Source organism: Physeter macrocephalus, chromosome 10 (assembly GCF_002837175.3).
Source record: "Physeter macrocephalus isolate SW-GA chromosome 10, ASM283717v5, whole genome shotgun sequence".
NCBI lineage: Eukaryota > Metazoa > Chordata > Mammalia > Artiodactyla > Physeteridae > Physeter > Physeter macrocephalus.
Window position 1 is genome coordinate 19,677,368 of NC_041223.1, and position 19,687 is coordinate 19,697,054.

General features: G+C 41.0%; 1 long non-coding RNA gene across 1 annotated transcript; it reads right to left on the reverse strand.

Annotated features, from left to right (window-relative positions):
* Positions 1 to 4,431: 4,431 nt before the first annotated feature.
* Positions 4,432 to 5,303, reverse strand: LOC114487000 (uncharacterized). Its single transcript, XR_003681563.1, has 3 exons — positions 5,272 to 5,303; positions 4,684 to 4,735; positions 4,432 to 4,455 (listed from the first exon to the last, which is right to left on the reverse strand). It is a non-coding gene; the product is annotated as an uncharacterized lncRNA (long non-coding RNA).
* Positions 5,304 to 19,687: the final 14,384 nt, after the last annotated feature.

A 19,687-nucleotide genomic window follows, 5' to 3' on the forward strand; every position in this document is an offset into this window, starting at 1 on the left:
AAAAAAAAAAAAAAAAAAAGAACCTTCCCGAAGTTTTGAGTAGGAGGGTCTTTCTCAAAAGCTGCCTGGGAAAAAGTTTTGGGTTGCTTTTCATGCTTCTGAAGACTCCCACATTGTAATTTTTATACCACCAAGTGTATGAGATTCATAGCAATCACAAGCAAAATGATTAATATCAGATCCGCTTGCGATTATGCTATGAACTATATAGACACACAGGCAAAGAGAAGAGCAAAGTCAGGGTCCACCGCAAGTAAGTTCATTTCTGTCAGCCCCCTCGTGAAGAACTGTGAAACCCAAACCACACAGCCCTGCAGGTCTCTGTTGCCAATAGTAGATTGCCAGGCCACCCTGTCCTCCAGCATCAGTGTTCTGAGCCTTTAGATTTTCTGTAGTTCTGTGATGCATTTGTTGAGTATTGTAGGGGGAGGAAAGAACAGCAGAGGGTTGCTTTGTTCTTTAACAGTTTTACTGAGGTATAATTCACATATAATAAACAGCACACACTTAAATTTTCAGTTTTATAAGTTTTAACCTTGAATTCCCCCCATGAAACCATCACTATGGTCAAGACAGCGTGCCTCTGCATTACCATTACCACGAAAAGTTTCTTCATGCATCTTTGTCATCTATCTCCTACTAAATCTTCCTAATAGATCTGCTTTCTGCCACTAGAGATTCATCACATTTTCTAGAGTTTTATATGAATGGAATCAAACAGTGTGTACCCTTTTTTTTTTTTATGGAAGAGAAGGCAATGAGGCAGACACTAAGAAGTTATCAATGAATGAAGGAGCAAGGTGAACTCAACATGATGTGTGGCAAGATCGGATGGCGTGCATGTCACAGAAGCAGTGGTTTTTGAAGGCGGACTAAAGAAGTGGCTTACCACTGGCTCTCTTCATGCTCTGAGGTTCTTGGGGTAAAAGCAATGGCTCCCATGCTGTTCTCTCTAAAGGAGACTATTTGTAAGGGAAGATCCAGATTTCTATTAGGGCCGGAAGGTGAAGGGAAAGTTAGAGGAAAGGCATGGGATAAGTTATCTCACAGCTAACAGATCGTAAGTCCAGAGTGTACACACTTTTTTTGTCTGGCTTCTTCCACTAAGCATAAGTATTTGAAGATTCATCCATATTGTGACATGTGTCAATGACTGAGGCAATCATAGGGCTCACCTTACTTGCCTCGGAAGGATTACTCTCCGGCATTGCCTGATGTCTGCTGTCTCGAAAACCATTGTTTTATATATTTGATTTTATTGTTTGTTTGTTTCATACGGGAGAATAAATCCTGCCCTTGTTCTTCCATCTTGCCAAAAAGCAGAAGTCTCTGTCATAGAGTTTTGCAGAAAAAAAGGTTTGTTTTTGAGGCTTATTTATCCCTTTCTAAATGTTTAAAACATTTCTACCTAACATATTATTCTTGTACTTAACACGTGTTCTAGTGTGATCAGAAAAGTGGATGGCATCAAGCAGCATCAGTCCACTCTCAGGGGACGCCAGAAAGTAGCAACCCATAACCTCTGCTTAGCCAGACTTGTCCTTTAGAGGGATACTGGTACATAGTTGACTTTCCTTGTAGAATCTGTGTGCTAAAAGTTTTGAAAAGAGGGGGGAAAAAAAATCAAAGGACATTAAACAGTTTGGTACTGTTTATATTGAGGAACAAAGCAAGGTGTGGGATTATAAATTTCTAGCATTACCAGTTTCTGTGTAAAAACTTATATTCCATAACCTGACTTTCCAACCCTTTGAGAATACTGCTAATTGCCTCTGGTAATACAGCCATTTGAAAGATAACAACGACAGGAATAAATGGGTACTGAGTGCTTATTGTGTAATAGGACACGTTCACACATATAAAACCACCTCTGTCTAGGCTCTCCTTCCAAAGCCAGTGCTGTGTAGTGCCGATTTGACAAGAAGATGAGCTGGTTAATAATATTAATGAGCACTAGAAGCTTGTATTATCCACAAGGCACTATTGTAATTCTTTACATATATTTACTTATGTCACCTTTATAACAGCCCTGTGGGAAGGTACTGTTGCCATATTGGCAAAGAGTCTCTCCTTGACTGAACTTTAGTCAGGCTCCTCTAAATCCTCTTCCCAACTAGATCTCAAATTTTGAACTTCTGTGTCCTTCTTTGCATGGCCCAGTTTTAGCAAGAACCCTGCTATGTTGGTTTACCTAGAATCCCCTACCCTCCATACCTGATTGCCTTTGATATCTAATTGGGTTCCTCATCCTCCACCATCCCCCAGGTGATGCCTGGTCATCCCAGGCTGCCTTTAGCAGGAACCCTGTTAGGCTGGTTTAGCCAGCATCTCCTCTTACACCTGGTGTTTCCACTTAGTAATTTTTCATCTACCCACCCCTCCACCCTGCTCCTTGGCTATAAATCCTCACATTTCCTAGTTGTGTTCAGAGTTAAGCCCAATCTCTCCCCTACAGCAAAGCCCCATCTCGACAGTCCCTATCTGCCTTACTGCTTTAACAAGTGTCATGAAAATCTTTTCTTTAACAAAATTTATTTCACAGATGAAGTAACGAAGCCTTCAGGAGGTTGAGTTATTTTTTCAAGGGATCCCACCTAGTAAGAAGCAAGGCCAGATTTCAGCCCAGCAGTCTGACTCTGGCGTCTTCCTCTTATAATACTTTCTCCCAATTAGCCTTTACATTTGTTTTCAAAATGAAAGCCAGGGATTATCATAGCTCTCTGCATGGCAAGAGTCTGCTTTTTTTCAGAAGATGAGAAGCAAATCTCTCACTACTTTGCAGCAGTGCTCATGTCCAGTTACTGGGCATAGCCCAATTATTTCCTCGTTAAGTTTCTTTGCCACGGTTCTTTGTCTTCTTCAGGGCAGAAATGATACTGCAGAAAGCTGAGCTGTGAGTTGTCCATTCAGCACTGTACAACAGAATGTTCTGTGATGATCTAAATGTCTTATATCTGCACCATCCAATACAGTAGCCACCAGCTACATGTGGCCATTGAGTGCTTGAAATGTAGCTATCATGACTTGGCAACAACATTTTAAATTTATTTTAGTTTTGGTTAATTTAAATTTAAAATACACAGCCACATGTGGCTAGAGGCTGCTGTATCGGGCAGTGCAGATCTACCATGGAGAAGTTTCTACTTGTCATGCACAGGGTAGCATAAGAAAGCTTTTTTAAGATATTAATTCAAATCTATGAGAACCAAATAAAGTCTTCCAGCCACTCTCTACGATTTCATTCCAGCCATTCTTCCTTTTCCCCCTTCCCCTCCAGACAATACATACACACGCACACTCTCTCTCCCTCTCACTATCACACTAGATGAATAGCTATTTCATGAGTATATCTTGGACTTCCCTGTGGCCCAGACTTTACTGCTGTTGTTTTACCTGTTTGACATGCCCTTCCCTCCTTGCCTTGCAAATGTCTCCTTCCTTCTCAAAATGTCATCTTCTCTTTCTTGCTCCCCTGGTTTCCCTGGACAGAACCGACTGTTCCATGTTCCTAGGTAGAGATGATATAAAATGGAGTATCTATCTATCAAGTCGTGCGCAGAGAATGGATGGATAGGGAAGCAGGGAAAGACGAAGCAAGAATATCAGAATCCAAACCGATGTCACAGAACTGCAGAGGGGCATGAAATGTCCCTGGTACTACATCAAACATCTTTTTGTAATAACCTCAGGTTTGCCACAGTTATCCGTGAGATGGTTTAGTACATATTACCATTTTGAACAGTGTTGCTTTATTTCCTCCAGTTGAGAAATACGAGTTTGTGTCATAAATGTACCTCATCATCTCATGCAAAGCTTTCCAGTAGAAAACTATGGCCCCCAGGACACTCAGATATGACTCTCAAGTGGGTTGAGTTCAGGAGCCCAACAGCCTTTACTCTTTTACTATTCAATATGTTCACAGTGTCCCTATAGTTGGCAAGGATAGTGCAGACTACAAAAGAAATCTTTAAAGGCACTTTTGAAGGAGTTAAACATAAAATTTAAGATATATGTCATTGGGCTTCCCTGGTGGCGCAGTGGTTGAGAGTCCGCCTGCCGATGCAGGGGACGCGGTTTCGTGCCCCGGTCCAGGAAGATCCCACATGCGGCAGAGCGGCTGGGCCCGTGAGCCACGGCCGCTGAGCCTGCGCGTCCGGAGCCTGTGCTCCGCAACGGGAGAGGCCACAACAGTGAGAGGCCTGCGTACAGAAAAAAAAAAAAAAAAAAGAGAGAGAGAGAAAAATATATATCTCATTACTAATAGGACAACCGAGATGTGCCACACAGATACAAAGAACCTGCCCTTCAGGTGGAGAAGTGCAGTGGGCTGACATCCTCTAGCTCTGGTACCTTCAGGAGCCTGGACAGCTCTCAGGCACTGCTTGGGCACGGCAATCGCCATCTCTCTCCAATGTGGAACTCCTCTTCAGCCAATCTTTCCACCAGAGCTCCCTTCTGGGTTGGCCCAAAACAAAATAAAAATAGACTCATAGATGAGAAAAAACAGGTGATTGCCAGAGGGGAGGGGAGGGTTGAGGAGGGCAAAATAAATGAAAGGGATTAAGAAGCACAAAGCTTCTGTTAGAAAATAAATAAGCCACCAGGATGTAATATATAGCATAAGGAATATGATCAATAATATTCGAATAACTTTGTATGAGGATAGAGGGTTACTAGACTTACTGTGGTGATCATTTCATAACAGATGCAAATTTCAAATCACTGTGTAGTACACCTAAAAAATAAACCTAATCAGTTTTTTCCATATTCACACAGAAGGTTGATTTAGAGAAAATTAACAGTCAAGTTGCAACCAGAAAGGCATAAGACCTGAAAATGTGGTTAACTGTTGGAGCCCCTGGAAGCAAAAAATATAGGATTCTTTGCACTATTTTCAATTTTTGATCTGTTCTTTAATATGCCAGGTGCATGGCCTCCCCCACAGGGGTCATTAAAGACCGTATGGATTACAGAAGAAGTCTTCTTGGTTTCCCCCCTACCCCAGCACACTTTTATGCACATGCTGATCAAATAAGTTTAGCCCACTTGACTAGACACAACTGTTATCTTCTGAAACATTGTTTCAAATAGATAAGGTGGAAATATTTCAGTTTTAAAGACCATATACAATAGCGTCCCTTTCTAATCAGGAAGAAACATTACTAATATGGTAGATATTACTAAGTTATGTTCCTTATTTTCAAGTTCAATTCTTCATCTGGGTTCAGATCATCATACAAGAAAAAGTTGAGAAAATGGAATATTATTTACCAAGCCACAGATTTCCACACCTCCTGCATAAGCCATCAGGAAATTCATCCATGACTCTTATAGGATTTAGACCGTAGACCGATTCCCGGCGGGGGGGGGTCGTTGGCAGAAACAAACAGTGACTCATTCGACAGAATTAGGACCCTGAGATTCTTGCTTCTATTTTTAAAGGTATTAGATCCAGAGAATTCAAGTTATAATGACAAACTTCATGCGTAAGTTAACTGAGTAAGAATGACAAACCAAAATTTCCCTGGAGTATAAATTGCATAGTCACAACAAGTGGGCAAGGTTAAGAACAAAGCTCATACAATGGTTGATTAATGTGGTGACCTGACTGTCCTCTCCATAAGAGTGACTGGTCACCAGGTGTGACATATGCTAAGCTAAATCCAGACAAAAGAGGCTTTTAAGTAATATCAGATTAACATGGACTCTGTCTGGGTCTCTGCATTTATTGCTCATTTTTCCAGGGTCCTCATTTCAGCCTTATAAAACAATGCCTAAGACATTTTAAATTAATACGTGGCAACGGCAGGGTCCCTGATCTTTGATCAAGTAGAATCTATGGCATTATGTCTTCTCAATTCCTTCTAGCTGCCTTCAGGTTGGGAAGAATCAAACAACTGTTGAAAGTAATCAGTAAAAAAATCTAGAAAACAAATGCAGATATTTAGATGTGTTGAGATTTCTTATAGTGATCTGTACTCCGTATCACAGTTCAAATATATCACAGTTCTGCTCTTAGCAAACTGGTAAGCTTCCCACTGGACTTGGGGGTGCAAAAAGAAATAAAAATTATATTCTGTCTTAAAGCAAACATGGCGGTGTGACTTTGCATTTCAATTAAAAATTAATGGTACATTGGAACTTTCTCAAAATTAGGTGGGAAATCGATCTTAAATCACTTTAAGTGGTAAAAAAAAAAAGGAAAGAATTTATTGTCTTAAGCAACCAGACAGGCTATTACAGGTTGGCTGTGAACAGATTCAGAAGAACATGCACTGTCATCAGGCTCGTTACTCCACCTCTGGCTGTGCTGTCCTCATTCTTAGTCAGCCTCTTTCCCAGTGCTGGCAAAGATGACACCTGGCCACTCCAGGCTCCATTATCCTTATGGCTGCGGGTCCCAGTGAAATGGAGCACCTCTCCTCTTGACAATTAGAATGACTTTCTCATCCTTGAACTGTTTGCCGTGTGCAGGGGAGTGAAGTTGAGATCTCCCAACTGATCTGGCCTAGGTACATGCTACCTTGAACTTGGATGAATGAGGAGTGGGTAAATGTGGTGGTCCTCCAGAAAGAAAAAGTACAGAGTGAGCAACAAACCAAATACGTAAATAAGTTGCAGATGTCTTCTAAACAGGCAAGTCAAATAAAGAAAAATTTTCTTTATCAATAGCTAAAATATATAAGCATCTTTAGAAAATAATTTTCCACAGTTCTGACCATACATTTGAAGAATATGTTATAATGCTGTTATTTGTCTCTGTCTTTTACCGACAGATTGTTTAAAATCGCAAAGAATTTCCCAGTGCACTGTTAGTATTAAAACATATCTTAAAATAGACTTCGTTTATTTAAATTCAAATGGTTATCAATTGACATACTATTTGCAGTGAAAACAAAAACAAAAATACTTCACTCAGAATATATCTTAATGGAAGTTAATTGGCTGATATAGCAGGCAAAGAAAAATCCAATAAGAATCAGAATGACATTTTGGGAACTGACTAAATTCAAAGGCTAGTCTCTGTTTCTGAAACTTATACATTTTTCTATATAACCAAACCCACTGCTTATTGCTGAAAAATTCTTATGATCAGAATTTTCTTTACATAAGATGCTTTTAAAAACATTGACAAGCATATCTTTATCTATAACTTAGTGGAAGAAACCTTTATTCAATTACTGTTAAATAAATACATGTTTACTCTTAATCTATTGGTCTTGTAGTCGACTTGGAGAGTGGAGACAGGGGAGAAACAGGAGCAGGGGTGGGGAGGGAGAAAAGGCTGCAGACAGAAAACAGCCAGTAATTTCATGTTAGACAGATGAAAAGACAGAGAGAGAGAGAAAGGAGGGAAGGAAGGAAGGAAGGAAGGAAGGAAGGAAGGAGGGAGGGAGGGGAGGGAGGGAGGGAGGGTGGGAGGGTGGAAGGAAGGAAGGAAGGAAGGAAGGAAGGAAGGAAGAGAGAAAATTTTTTTAAAAAGATTGATTTGTGAAAAAGCTGGCACAGTATCAGACCATAAACAAAATGCCTCCAGGGCAGATTGTACGAAAGGCATTTCACAAGTTCAACAATCCCCTAACCATCAAGGTTGTGAAAGAGACCAGAGACTAAAAAAAGAAGCATTCTCTCTTCTTTCTGTATTGTTTAAGACAGAAATTCCCAGTATCTTTGAGGCTGAATCTCAATATCATAATGAGTTTGATTCCCTGACATGCTCTCCAACCCCCCATTCCTTCTAGAAGTGTGCTATGCTATTTCTCATGAAATTAAAGGTAATTTTATTCCATCTTTTGATTTGATTGGGCTACACCGTGGACTCTCCCCAGACAGAAAGTGAGGTCCATAGATTTAAAAGATGAGAGCTGCCTGGAAAGGAGCTGACCCGCGCATGGTGGGCTTTCCCATTTACTCCCAACTTCTCTGCTGGGTTCCTAACTATATTTAAGTGTAATTTCACCCCGCCTGAGCTTTTCTAGGTAAAGACTGGGTCAGAACCCTGGTCTGTGAATACCACTAAGTCCACTGGAAGATGTTTTGCACATATAGGCTTTGATAATTACAATTTGTCTTTTATTTGAACAGTTCTTAGCAAAAGACAGTTGGGTGCTTAGCTATAAAAGAACCACAATACCTCCGTCTCATAGCGCAGCTTATGGTATTATTAAGAGAAATCTGGCCAACAGTGGAGAAAGCAAGAAAATTTAGTGCCTGGTAACCAGAAGTCTGCACATGCTGTTTTGTCTTGAATAATTACTAACAGTGCCTCCTTTTACTCTCAGAAGAGTTCTGGTGTGAATGATAAAATATAAGGTCACTCTACAAACAACCCTACTAATGTTTTAAAAGATACTCTTGCATTCTGTGGACATGGTTAAATACTGTGACATACACAAAAGCTCCTTGATAATAAGGGATTAGTGCAATTGCAATGAATCAGAAGTCTGAAAACATATCACAGGCATACTTCACCTTATTGCGCTTTGCAGATATGGCATTTTTTACTAACTGAAGGTTTATGGCGATACCTTCCACAAGAAATAATGAGTGTGCTGCTCTGCATGCAGAGTGGTTTCTTGAGGTGGAATCCGCTCCTGGTGAAGATGCTGGGAAGATTGTCGAAATGACAACAAAGGCTTTAAAATATTACATAAAATCAGTTGATAAAGGAGCGTGGGGTTGGAGAGGATTGACTCCAATTTTGAAAGAAGTCCAACTGTGGGAAAAATGATATCAAAGAGCATTGCATGCTACAGAGAAATTGTGCCTGAAAGGAAGAGTCAATCGATGCAGCAAACTTCATGTTTTTGTTTATTTTAAGAAGTTGCTGCAGTCATCCCAGGCTTCAGCAGCCACCGGTCACCCTGATCAGTCAGCAGCCGTCCGCATGGAGGCAAGACCCTCCACCAGCACAAAGGTTACCACTCCCTGAAGGCACAGATGACGGCTAGCACTTTTAAGCAATAAAGTATTTTTAAGTTAAGGTGTGTATATTGTATTTTTAGACATAATGCTGTTGCACGCTTAACAGGCTACAGTCTAGTGTAAACATCACGATTATACGCCCTGGGAAACCGGAACATTCTTGTGACTCGTTTTATTGCAATACTTGTTTTATTGATGGTCTGGAGCCCAACCTGCAATATCTCCGACGTGTGCCTGTAACTAATCAGTGATCTATTATTTTGTCCACAGTTTCCACTTAACCTGCCTGTCCATCCCCCTGGGCCCTGGACGAGAGACAGCGTGCACACAGGTGCTCAGGGAAGACAGGGCTGTTTGGGACCCAGGGGAAAGGCTTGCACCAACCAGAGGAACTGGGAGAACAGCAGCTCTGGGAAGGAACTCACATGGTTTTGAACCCAGAGGTCATTACAAAGTGATGAGTGCAGAGGGGAGGGAAGAGGTAATAGGAAATCAAAAGTTGCCTTTGCCTGGCTCTGCTCCTGCCTGCTTTGTCACAGCCTGTGGCAAGGGGTGGGGAATTTAAAAGCACGTGTATTGCCTCGGTCAAGCTTAGAATATACTCCGCCCAACATCCCACCAATTGTCCAGGACAAACTCTTCCTCGTGTCCCCCCCTCCTGCTCCCTCCATTTCTTTACTTCCAAGAGTAGAAGGGAAGCTGCAGGGCAAGCATAAAGGTGAGCATCACCAGGGAAACAAGCTCCTGATAGAATGATGGCGTCGTCGGTGGGTCTGTTCTGTTGTCTAAACTACAGTTGGGACACCCAGAGTAGCAACTAAAACCATCAGAATGTTTAAAACCAGAATCATCACTTAAATTGCTGGGAGGAAAGAAAGGCGTGCAATTAATAAACACTTGTTAACCCAAAGACAAGAACATTGGTCAGTATTCATGCAATTACTTGCTCCAGAGCAGAAATGCCTAATTTTTTAAATAAATAAATAAAATTTATTTCTGGCTTTAAACAAACAATTTCCTGTGGTGTTTAATACATAATAACGCACTATGAAAGCAGATCAACAACAATGAAGTCTACTTGGCATTACTCCTCGAGGCTATTCAGATTACACTGAGCAAATAGGATAAAAGGTCAGTTGTACTAGTCAGGATTCTCCAGAGAGACAAGACCAACAGGAGACATATGTTTATTTAAAAAAATTTTTTTATAAAAATATATTAAATTTTTATCTGATATATAACATTGTACATATATAATTTACCATACAAATTGTATCCATATGAAATATAGATATGAAATTATATATATAATCTCTTCTGATCTATATCTCTTCTGATACATATAACAGAGAGAGATTTATTTTAAGGAATTTCCTCATGCAGTTTTGGAGGCTGACAAGGCCAAAATCTGCAAGGCAGGCCAGGAAGATGGAGACCCAGGGAGGAGTTGCAGTCCAAGACCAAAGGCTATCTCTGACTGAATTCCCTTTGTCCCTAAGAGGTCAGTCTTTTTCTATTAAGACCTGCAACTGATTGGATGCCGCCCACCCACATTAAAGAGAGTGATCTGTTTTACCCAAAGCCTCCTGATTTAAATGTTAATGCTCCACCTCTAAGCTAGTTCTAGTTTGATCTTAACTTATGAAGTCCTGAGCTTCTGAGCCATTATTACCACGGATTTACCTCATACTCTTACATTAGCCTAAAATATTTAAGGTGCTCCGTACAAACCGTAGACCTCTGTAAATTTCTGTCATTGTTGCCGTCTGTTCTTTGAAATGTTTTTTGCCTTCTGGTTTTAGAGCTCTTTCTCTTCTATTTAGAATGACTATACCTATTGCACAAATTTCATTTCATGTAATCTTGCCTCCAACTCTTGAAAACGCAAATGTATTCATAGGGGAAGATAGTAGACACATATATAGGATCTTATTACAGAGTACTTAATAGTTTTATGCTACATAGTCCTCTTATAATGGAGTCACTTTTATTTTAAAAAATCCTCCCAGTGTATATAGTCTTTGGGTTTTTAGTATGCCTCCGTTCTTCATTTCTAAGGAAGTCAGGGAGGACAAGGGTCTGGACAGGAAGGTCAGAGACACAGGCAGAGGATCACCACCAAACCAGTGGACCAGGGCCAGCCTGGCTCGGGCCACAGCAGGAGGCAGCAAGCAACAGCCACGCCAGAAAGAGCTGGCGCGGGAGCGCAGGTCATGCAGCCAGAGGCAAACAGGCTGGGGGAGGTTAGAGCAGAGCAAGGCCTCTCAGAACTCACGGGACAGAAGCTTGGCCCTGGCCCTGCCTTCTGTGAGCAGGCATCTGTAAAGTGGTTGTATTTCAGGCACTGCCTCTTACTGCCTTGCTTTTCTCTCCTTGCCTCCAACACTTCTGAAGGACAGTAAATTCCTTGATTTTCGCAACTTCAGCAGCTCATTCTGAGTCTAAAGTTGCTGTTAATATTAATCAAATATTTAACTAATATTAATCAGGGCAAATTGCAGAAACTATCAGTAAGCAACTTGGACTGACTTGTGCGAGAGATGTGGGATTTTTTTTTTTAAGCTTAAATGCCTCATTTCCAAACATGATCTTTTTCCTGTATTAAAACATAGTAAGTAGTTTCTTTCCTGTGTGGTTTATCGTAGAAGCCTTTTATGAAATGCTTTATTATTAAATGGATTTATGAATGAAATGGGACACTTAAAGCCATCGTTCTCTAAATCACAAATACAGTAAAACATTATTATAATCTGACAACTTTTTGAGGTGTCTTTCAATCTAAAATTAGAAACTAAACTAACTTTCTAATCGACTTCAATCTAGGCACCGCTGTAAAAAATATGAAGGAAGTGTTTGGTTTGTTTCCCCTTCCAGGATCTACTCATCCCCACAATCACCATAGGTATCTTTCTCGTTCCACTGAACCCCCTTGTCCTTAACCCACAAATCCCTGATGCCTATAGAATAGATTTAGGACCTAGTTCTGAATCTTCTCATCACCAAAATCTCCCAAGTAGGTAATTCCTTTGCCTCTTCTCTCCATGTACAAAGTCTGAAACGCTGATTTCATTGCCACGCTGAGAAGATATAATATCACTTATCAGTAAAGAAACTCGATCTTTCATTAGCCTGTATAGTATATAATGTGTAGCGGCTATACTGAGGTAGGGCATACTGGCCACCTCATTCGGAATTGCTGGTTGTGAGCTGCACAACTCCAGAAAGAAAACCTTCTAAACACTCTGAAAAAGGAGGCATCGCTTCCACATGGTATGTTGCTCTTTTTCACGTGAAGTGCCGCCTCAAAGCAGTACGGGCGTCAGACAGTTGGTTTGCTGAGTTCCAGCTGTTCTGATTCTGCACTGATTAACACCATGACCTTGGACAAGAATTCAGTATCTGCATTTAGTGTCCTCATTTATAAAATGATGCGTTAATTATCTCTAAGGTCCAACTTATTTGCTTGTCTTGTTCCTGGAAGAGGGCATATACAGAATCAGCAGACCCCAGCTCTACTTTCTGTTCTGTGGTTCTGTGCTGTGAGACCTGGAGATCGACCTCGATTGAACGCTGTTTGTCCCTATTTCCCCAAATGCTAAGTAGGGACAACTTGAGTTACTCATGAGATTGATAGTGAAGTTACAAAAATTGGTCCTAAAAACAGTCTGAAATAATTTAAAATGTATTATACAAACGTAAGGGGCTCTTCACTTAAAATTAGCTTAGTTTAATTGTACTTATCAAGGTGGATTCACCTGACTTTTTTGGGGGGAAAGACTTGTCTCTGCTGGTGAAAAAAGCAGAGCAAAACAATGGTGTCTAAGTCAGGACTTCAAGGGAGGAAGCAAGAGCAGAGGGTGAAGGTAAGGATATTTTTCCTGACCCAGTGTGGGGGCCAGTCCCATCCCTTCTGGCTCAGGGCACCTGCTCTGAATGAAACAAAGCCTGGCTGAGGCTGGAAGTTACTGTGGATATTTCCAGGTTTGCCTGTGCCTCAGAGACCCATAAGGAATAAAGAAGGCTTTCCTGACCAGTTCCCTCTTCAGCCAATTCTTTTACCATCCACCCCCTCCCATCCCTGATCCTGAGGTCCATATCTTCTCAGACATCTAGGTCAAACTCAAGGATGCTTTAAGGTTGCTGTTTATATTATGCCAAGCCAGGGCCCTCTTAACTATAAGCTTGTACAACAATTAGATCAGGTGCATTTACTTTGATGCACTTTGCATTATGGCCAGCCCTGAAAAGTACTACAGTTGTCCCTTGGTATCCATGCGGGAATGCTTCTAGGACCCTCTGTGGATACCAAATCGCAGAGTCAGCCTGCTGCATCCACGGTTTCACATCTGCGTTGGATTAAACCAACCCCAGATCCTGTAGTACTGTATTTATTGAAAGAAATCTTTGTACAAGTGGACCCACGCAATTCAAACCCATGTTGTTCCATGGTTAACTGTATTTTCCTTCTGTCTCTTTCCAAAGCCTTCTTTCCTCTATTTCACGTTTATGTTCTTTAACAAACATTGAAAGCATTTAATCAAGTGTGGGAAGCAACTGAAAGTTATTCCAGTGCTAAAGCGTCAGTAAGTTCTGTTTCTCCAAGGAACATTATTGTGTGACCTCACTAGGAAGGGGAGAGATAGAAGCGTATACTGTTTGTCATGTTTCTCTGCATAAGATATGCGGAGCAGCAGGCAAGCAGAATCGGGGCGTGGCTAGTTTAACTCTGGACACAGATTAGGCACCTGAAAAAGATGATGAGGCGTCTGAGTTGTGGTGATATAGGCTTTAATGAATGACCTATGTGGGCTTGCTCTAGATCTTTCCATTTCAGGTTGGAAATGAAATTAAGCTTCTGATAAGTGAACTGCGAGTCAATTTAGGGTTAATTTAATTTTTTATGTGTGTTTGTTTTCAACATCTTGGTTAATTAAATCATAGTGTGTGGTAGTCAGGTCCTAGACTCGGGTCCTGGCTCACAAATTGATTTTACCGTCCTTTCTACTTACAAAATATGGGTGATATGAAAATCCATAATGCCTTGGGGAACATAAGATGCCAGTGAAGCTAGTTCCAGTATTTCCACGAGAAGGATATCAAGGGTAATTCACTTGAGTTCTTCCTTTGTGTCCAGAAAGTCAATAAAACTTCTGCATGGAAAGACTTGCCCAGCAACGTCAAGGAAAATTTAGGAGGAGGATGTCAGAATTTTACCCTATGCGGTTCTGATTATACCATACCTTAATGTGCAATTCATATGAAAAAAAGAAACAGATGCAGACCTAGGCTTGGGATTGTTGGGTGAAAGATTTAACGTCTCACCAGAGTTCACAGGTGAAACAAATAGGATATAGATATAAACTTTCAGAGCTAAAATTTGGAGGCTTCCACCTCTCTTTTTAATCCTTTCACCATCCTGAGACCCTGAGACTCTCCTAGTTCCATGTTTCAGACCTTCTTTTTCAGACCTTCAACTGTCAATAATCCTTCTAAATAAAGTACTGCCTAGTCCAGGGTTATTTATCTTTTAATAGGTGATTCTAGAAGACATCATAGTCAAGAAAGAAACACATTGATAATCTGGTGTCCCAGCCAGAGGACTTGTCTTTCACACAGCTGTGTAGACCTCAGACTTCCCAACCTTGAAGAAGACAAGAAGACACATGCTAGAATCTTGTTTTCTTCAAAGGAGAGTCAGTCCAGAGAGGAATCAGGGGCCATTTGCCAGACACTAGCTTCAGCTTTTTAAGCTGATAGGAATGGAGAAGACTCTTACCCTTTAATCCTTTGAGTTCTGGAAGAAAGAATTAGAAAGGCCCACTCTTGCTTTCTAGGTCTTACTGTTCTCTCATCTACACTCTGAAAGACATCTAACTCTTCTTTTACTGGTAAAACTCCCCTAAGCCTGCATTTTATCTTTCAATACTTATGTGACAGAACTTTTCCTATTGCAAGTCTTTCCTACTTTCCTGCTGACCTACTTGAGTGATCACTAGTATCAACTCACACTTATTGATTTGCTTACACACATCCTCCCTCCAGCCTCATCTTCTATATTCTGAACACATTCTGAATTTTTGTCTACCTAAAGAGAAATGGAAGTAATGCTGGTTAATTTATTTATTCAGGAAATGTTCTGTCTTAGCAAGATAAATTAACTGGCGTGGTCATTTCAGATATTTCACTGGAGTGGAAAATAATCCATTGATCCTGAGGACCAGCTTGCCTCTGCTCCCAGAAATATGCCAAGGTAGCTGTGGGCAGGTGAGGGTCTAGCCTAATGTCATTATGCATCCTCTTTCCTTTACTGTCAGTGTTTAAGGTCAGGCTGTGAAAATTGTTCTGCCATCTAAAAGTACCGAATAATAACAGTATACTACTACTGGGGTAACACAAATGTCATTTAGCACACATTTATTTAACACAATCTGGGTCATAATCCCCTAGGTTCTGGGGGAATACGCAATATAGAAAACATACCGTGCCTCTAGACCATCTGGATTGGTACTCCAAGGCTTACTAGAAGGATTCAGCTATAAATCTTGATGGTAGGGCTCGCCACCCTTCACAGGCTTATCTCACAGGCTGGCTCAGTTGCTTCTGGGTTTTCCCAGGGAGTCTGTCACATGTGCTCAAGAATAAATCCACTGATGATCCTCTGCACTGGTTCTTCTTCAATTCCCGGTGGCCTCCGTGAGGACATGGCCCCCTGCCCCCCGGTTTCCATAGGTAGCCCTGTCACTCTCTCAGGCTCTTCGGTAGTTTCCCCATGGTTGTACACAGGTGGGAATGAATTTTCCTCTGCCCAACACGATGTCACAATTTGTCATTTGGGCTTGAAGCAGTACAGAAACAGCTCTTCCAACTTCTGCTACTATACCTTCCTGGCTAAGATGTCTGACTTCACCTCTAGAATCTGCCTAAGGAAAAGATGCCTGCCATTACCGAGTGCTCTTATGTGCCAGGTATTGTTCTATGCACTTTACATGGTGAACTCATTTAAGCCTCACAATAGACTATGTTGGGGGTAGGGCTGGGCAGTGCTATTATCTTTCCCATCTTAAAGATGGGAAAAGTAAGGTGTAGTATATTAGTCATCTACTGCTACACAACAATTGACCACAAACTTAGTGGCTTAAAACAATAAGTACTATGTCACCTTTCCTTTGGGTCAGTGCATGGCTTAGTGGTGCCTCTGCTTCAAGGTCTCTCATATGGCTGCAGTCAAGGTGTTGGCTAAGGCTTAGGTCTCATCTGAAGGCCTGACTGGGAAAGGATCTGCTTCTGATCTCCTGTACATAGTCATTGGTAAGATTCATTTCCTTTGGGACATTGAATTGAGGGCCTCAGTTCCTAGCTGGCTGTCGTCCAGTGGATATCCTCAATTCCATGCCACGTGAGCCTCCCCAACAGGATGAATTGTTTCATCAAAGCCAGCAAGGGAGACAGTCTGCCAACAAGACAAAAGTCACAATCTTTCGTAACCTAATTATGGATGTGATAGCCCAACCCCTTTGACATATTCCATTGGTTAGAAGCAAGTCGCAGCTCCTGCCTACACTCGTGGGAAGATTACACAGAAGTGCCCATACTAGGAGACATGAGTCATTGGGGGTCATCTTAGAGTCTGTATGCCACATACAGAGAGGTTAAGTAACTTACTCTCTTAGCCCTTTGGGGCTGTTATAACAAAATACCACAGACTAAGTGAGACGTTTATTTCTCACAGTTCTGGAGGCTGGGAAGTGGCAAAATCATGGCACCGGCAGATTCAGTGTCTGGTGAGAGCCCACTGCACTGTACCCTCACTTGGTGGAAGGGGCGAGGAGACTGCTGTAGAGATTCTTTTAGAAGAACACTAACTTCACTTATGAGGGTCCTGCCTTCATGACTTAATCACATCTTAAAGGCCCTAACACCTAATACCATCACTTTGGGGATTAGGTTTCAATATGTGAATTTGGGTGGGGGACATAAGCATTCAATCTACAGCACTTACCCAAGAATTGACAACTAAGAGACAATTAAGTCAGCTTTTGAGTACAGGAAACCTAGAGCCAAAGGAAAGTGAGACTCAAATGGTTTGGAAATTACTCTACACATAGAAACAAGTATGTAGTTCTTTCATCATCTTTTGGATGAGTCACTAAAATAAGAGTTGCTGAAGATGGAGGCTTTTTTTGTGGTCGTTGATTTTTTTTTTCCCATACAAGTTTTTCAAAAAACATGAAAACACTATGTGACTTTAAAACACTATGTGACTTTAACCCGATTATCTAGATTTCCAGGAGCTTTAAAAAAATAATCAGAAGATGTGGTAACCCTATTTCCTTCATTTTCAGGTTGCAGCAACTATTGACAAGAGCTAAGTAACAGCTTAGTAACAGTGTGCTTGTTTGATTCCAACAACTCCCTTTGAGCCCACTTCCTGTTACTAGCATGCCATTTGGCTGTAGGCATTTGACTTTACTACCATTGCAGTTGAATAGAGAGCACAGTAGACCTGAGCACTGAATAGTTAGCCCATTTATGGGATATATTAAAAGTGGTTTCTCCCATATATCTAATCTATATCAAATTTCTTTGAATAATGTGAGCTTTATACATAGAAATTAAGTATCACCCCCAAGATGTGTTGTCAGCTTAACAAAGTTACATATATATTTGTAGACAATTGATATGACAACATCACCTGAGAGAGGGCTACCTGCTTATCTGCTCATGCACAAACTAGTTCCACCTGAAATATAAATGCAACACATTAGAGGCACTCAACAGCCTTTTGGGAAATAGAATTGTTCATTTGTTCCTTTATTTGGTCAGTGGACATATAATCTGTATGCTAGGAGCTATATGAATACGTCAGTTATAGTAGCTGAGATTGCAAAACATTGAAATTTACATGATTGGTAATATCAACAATGTCCCATAGCAAGTCTCTGGTATACAGGAACAATACCTGGGTCTTCTCCTTGTTCCAAAATTCCAAGCTGCCTTGGTTCAAATTCCCTTGATTATTTATATAAAACCGCAAGGTTGATTTGCGGTTATGAACATTATCCTTGGCAAGCTGTTTCTAAATTACCATATGATTGTATGTTATTTGTCATATTCTCCATACTTCAAATAAGCGATATAGGAAATATAATTATAGCCATTAGATTCTAAATTCTGGCAATTAGGCGATTCACACTGGCTCTTTCTCTTTTAGAACTCCTTAGGAGCATGTCATAAAAAAGGAATGGTATTTCCCACCGCAGTCCCAGCTGGTAACTCCGATTGTCCCATGATTGCACAGCCGTAAATCTGGCTCCATCCTCTCACACTTGTCTCGGGCCAAGGATGCTTTCTTTAACTAGCACATGACAAACTTTAGTCCTAACTTGTCTGTTGCTTTGGCCCCTGGGTTACCTGAGTGCAGGCCGGTCTAATTGGGAAAGAAAACCTACTTTAACGGTGATGCTATTTGCCTGACATTGAAAAAAGGGAAGAGCAACTTGTCTGCTTGTTGAATTTGCTTTCTCAACTGAATTTGCATTCTCTGACAACTCCTCTCTCTTACAGTCTAGTCTGGTGTCTAGGCTTTGTACTTACATTGCTGGTGTTATTTTTACTCTTATGGTTTTTACACCTTCTCCAACTTGAAAATGGCCTCTAAAAAAAGCCACTAGGAGCTAAGCCTGTGAGAGATGGTCTGCAGAGTGTGATTTGAGGAGATGCAAAGGCCCTCCTTTTTTAGGGCAGTTGGTAGGTCAAACCTAATACTGCTCTTTCTTCTTTTCTTACTTTAAATTGCCAGGGTTGCTGTCACTTCTCTCCATGGTTAAGCCACCCAGATGATAGCTTTGTTCTAGAAGTCCATGTCAAATACATGCATAGTAGAGAAAAGAACATATTTGAGGAAATTTGTGATTGCTGGCATTCTTTCTGCTTGTCACTAAACTTTAAGATACATTTTCTTAAAAGTTACCAAGAGAAGATTCTCTGAGGAGTTAGAACATAGGACAGAAAGTGAAAATGGGGATAGGATGAAATGAGAGAAGCATACATTTTATTTGTTTTGGAAGTGACAAATAATCATTAAGCATCTACATTATACAGGAGGTATGCTAGATACTGAGGGGAGATACAAAAATAATGCAAAACACGCTTCCGTGGGTCTGGAGGTATCTGTAAGCTGACATACATTTGTGAAGCAGGTAACAGCGGCATGAAGCACAGGTCAAAGTGCTGAAAATAGGTAGTATGTGCTAGAGAAGTCCCTCACAGACGACATGGGGTTAGAGCTGCATAGTTAAGAGGGAGCAAGTTCAGGCATTATTATTACACGACCACAAATGACTTGGAATTGGACGGTGTACAGTGTTTGATGGAGAAAACATGGAAACTAATCAAGCTAGAATGAGAGATTTACTTCAAGCAGTTGAAGACAGGAGTTGAGAATTACCCCATGAGCATTAGATAGCCATCACAGACATCTGAATAGAGAAATGACAAGATGAAATGGACGTCTTAGGAAGAATGCTGTTGGTGGTGGGTTTGAAGTGGGAAGCACCGGAGGAGGAAAGACTGGTTCGGCAACAGCAGAAGTCCAAATTTGCCTAGGATGGTAACAGGAATAAATGGACAGGACAGGAAGAAAGATTTTTTTAAAAATTGCCTGGACACAGGAAATTATTGAGATGGAGGGGGCAAAGAAGACTGTGAGGTTTACAGCCCAAATGACTCAGCTTGAGGGAGTTGGGGGGGTGATCCCGTGTCA